General features: G+C 31.6%; 1 long non-coding RNA gene across 2 annotated transcripts; it reads left to right on the top strand.

Annotated features, from left to right (window-relative positions):
- The first annotated feature begins 47 nt into the window (after positions 1–47).
- LOC111370976 lies at positions 48–2,021 on the top strand. Of its 2 annotated transcripts, XR_002698531.1 has the most exons (4): positions 48–78; positions 176–228; positions 391–459; positions 1,758–2,021. It is a non-coding gene; the product is annotated as an uncharacterized LOC111370976 (long non-coding RNA). The 2 variants fall into 2 exon arrangements; XR_002698530.1 differs by lacking the exon at positions 1,758–2,021 and having other exon boundaries at positions 391–469.
- The last annotated feature ends 1,814 nt before the right edge of the window (positions 2,022–3,835 follow it).

Raw genomic sequence — 3,835 nt, 5'->3', positions numbered from 1 at the left:
TATATATATATATATATATATATATCATTTTACAGAAGACCAAGAAGCTATGATGAAAAAAAAGGCTACAGAATGGGGGTGATTACTGTCTTTAATTTTTATTCTTCTTCATACTATTAATTTTATTTTTTTAGAATGTAAAGTGATTAATGTCTTTACTTTGATTCAACCCCAGAGCCTCACAGAGTCACTGCAAGGGCTCTAAATGAATTGATTCCAGCTGCAGAGGTATTTCCTTTTGGCTTAGCTATCTGTTTTAGAGAGAAATTCATGTTATCAATTCTTTACACACATAACTATGCATATCGGCTACCTGATGGGTGCAGACAGTGAAAAGTTAGCCCATTATATTTTTATTTCTTCAACTTTATTTAACCTTCAAATGTGCAGAGGATTATTATTCTCAGATAATATTTGGAAAAGAGCTTGTAAATACACCTGCTAATATGCTTACCACAGGTTAGTAATCTTTCACACTTCCTGCATCTTTTTCCTATATCATTAATTTAACCATTTTTTGACACTTACTACTAGAGTTGGTTATTTTATCAAGCTTGAGTATAAATCATATTAAATAAAACCACATCATAGATAATTCAGAATGGAATGGACCATCATTCTAATTGTGGATAAGTGCCTGGCATATAATATTTCCAACTTTTAGGGTAGCACTGAGTACTGAAATTAGGGGCGTGATCTGAAGTCTTGCTATCAATGAATATAATTTAGTACAGGTTTATGTCAGTCAAAGGAAATTCCTTTTTTTTTTTCCCTTTAGACAACAAAATACGTGCTAAGTACACAGATATGATTACTGTTTCTGTTAGAGCCAAATATGATCGAAAAATCTCTTTACCCATTTAGAAAATATTGTCAAGAAATGAAATTATCTCCCACAGGAGTTTAAGAAAGAATATGGGATTGTAAACTGGAATGGGAAAAAGTAGATTTTCTGGGGCCTTGGATTTGTCCCATTTCTCCAATTCTATACCATTTCTCTTCTATTTTTCCTATCTTACAGTAGTTGCTGCAACTATGACTTCTTCCCCTTTTTTTCTAGGTATACTTTCACTAATAGCAATTACAGCCCTCTATGGTCTCTAAAAACATCTTCATTGCTTTGTATCTCCATGGTTTTTGTTTCTTTTGCATGTGCCATTAAATTAACAAAGTTTATGTATTTCCTCAATATGTTTTTCTTTAGGTTATAAGTGCTTCCGTTGTATACGAAAATCAAGTTTGATGATTATTTTGAGAAACTGTGTTTCACGTTGGAGTAGTATTAATTTAACTCTTATGGGAGAATCTAGAATTTGTGAAAATGTGACGGATTTTGGCATTTCAACTTATGAACAAATATCGAAATGAATAAGATCTTTTGCACTATCTATTAGATTAAGGCTATCAGATTAAAATTGATGGCAACTTTAGCTAGACATTTTTGAAAACTTGTGTTGGACATCATTTGGATATGCAGCTAATCAATGGAAGGTGTTTTACAAGTTACTTGACATGCTTTAAACTTTATCTATAGGGTGATTTCTAGTCTTGTTTAAAAATTAATGATTGGCTGAATTTTGTGCTTAAATTTAATTTTTCGGAGTTTGTTATGGTCCACATTAAGGTTGGCACATAAGATTGGAATTAACGTTGTTACTATTATTTATTTATCTTCGCCGTCAGTGTACAAGGGAATGGTTATGTAAGATATCATTTCTTTATTGATCTCATCATTGGTTTTTTTAATGCTCACATAGATGCAATCAAAAAGAAATTCGAAGCATGTGTCACTTGCTATTCTTCCTAGCTCAAGCAACGGAAGCCCATCTTGTCATGGGCAATGACAACACTCTAATCAATTACACATTACTGTCTCAAGACTTTCTACAGCTCAATTTGATGTAAACAAGATAATTTAATCTAGTGTTGAATTTACAATTCATCTTTTTGTGGTTAAATATTAGTCATTTAGGGTAATGTACCGACTATTAATACTTGAAATATGTGCAATACAATTTTACTTCTGCATCGACATGTTTCTTTTTAATTATTATTGCTTTCGATTATCAAAATTGTTAATTTCAACTTTGTGGTTTTTGAAAATTGAAATATTGAATAAAATAATAGTAGGAATAAAAATTATTGGCTATTAAAAAATTTATATCAATATTCACCGACCAAAGATTGGTTGCAAAATCTACTAGGTTTACTAACCACAATTTGGTTGCTGGATGTTCACTTCTAGCGACCACAGTATTAGTCACTAAAGACATTAACATTTACCAACCAAAGTTTGGTCGCTAACAATATATACATTATCGACCAATGATTGGTTGCAAAAGACATTCATGAGGATGAATCAACCAAGCGACCAATGGTTGTTTGCTGTATGTTGTATATTCAGCGACCACACTATATTGGTCGCTGAAAATCTACACAGACGGTTTATTACCGACCAACTAGCGACCATGTAATTGTGGTTGTGCGCTAAAGGTATTTACCTACCAAAAAATACCTGTTAACGACCAATTTTGTTGGTCATTGGACCCAATTTTTTTGTACTATTGCATCTCGTCTATAAATTAAATTTTGATATATTATTCAAAAAAATAATGATACTTGTACATAAGTAGCTACAAAATGATTTACATACAGATGAATTATCAAAAAGAGTAGGAAAGTTTTTTTTTTTTATTATTATTTTTTTTTATTGAAATTTTTTTTGAGGTAGTTATATCTCACCACATCATGAACATGTAACATATCTGCATTCAACGTTTGTGATGATAACAGTGAATCAAAACTTAAGATAAGAAATTGGCGTGATTATGACAGTATATTACAATATATTGGGACAGCCTATTATGGGTCACATTCGCTTCACATTGCATGAATGATTCCATGCAGTTTCGCTTTCCCTTTGGTACAAATTGACGTGCTTGCAAATTTTTAATATGCCCTTCATGAAATCTTAACTAACAAATAACGTTGTGACATCCCTTAATTTATTTTTTTAGACACATGGAAAGAAAAATAAAGTACGATAAATAAATAAATTATGGCTTCAGTCAAATTTTTTTAGACACGTATTGATAATTTGATACTTATATTGAGTATTGTTATCCTCTACAATTGCTAGTACAAATAAATGACTCGAATAAATGTATATATATATATATAAAAGAGTACTTGTCGAGGACGTTCGGTATCTTTAAATTCATTACAAAATATTGATCCATTCCATTGGACAAAAATGCATATAACTTATCACTTGTGATAAGTGTAGTATTTACACTTACTTATGGCCTTTAAATTTTATATTTTTGCGTCAAGAGTCTTTGTTCGTTCTAATTTGTGTTAATTCTATTTTATTTATTGGATGGACTTCAGGAGATGTTTTGGAGCCAGACAGAACGAAATTGGAGAGATTTGAGGTGCAATTGGAGATTCAAACAGTCACGGTCTTCATTGAGATTTGGAAAAAAGTTCGAAGACTCAATTGGAGGTTGAAAAGAAGCTCGGGAGCTGAAAGTACTATTTCAAGAGAAAAAGGAATTTAAGGAGGCTGGCCGTCCCCATAAATTGGGAAGGAGACCTCCCACCTACTTTGTAGCGTCCGATTTGGAATTTGAGATTAAACTTGAGAGAAAAATGCAATGTAAGGAATTAGGTTTTGAGGAATTCATTGAAGAATGAGATTTCAACCTTTGCACAAGATTGATATTACATTTTTTATCTCCTTTTTAAAAACTCTGTGATGTACTACTATTTCAATTTGTACTGTTCTTGTTTACTTACAATATTTTCGGCTAAATTCGTAGTAAGGTTGATCCAT

The sequence above is a fragment of the Olea europaea genome, chromosome 21, assembly GCF_002742605.1.
Source record: "Olea europaea var. sylvestris chromosome 21, O_europaea_v1, whole genome shotgun sequence".
NCBI classification, from domain to species: Eukaryota; Viridiplantae; Streptophyta; class Magnoliopsida; order Lamiales; family Oleaceae; genus Olea; species Olea europaea.
The sequence above is the reverse complement of the archived record's forward strand: the minus strand, read 5'-3'. Positions and strand labels throughout refer to the sequence as shown.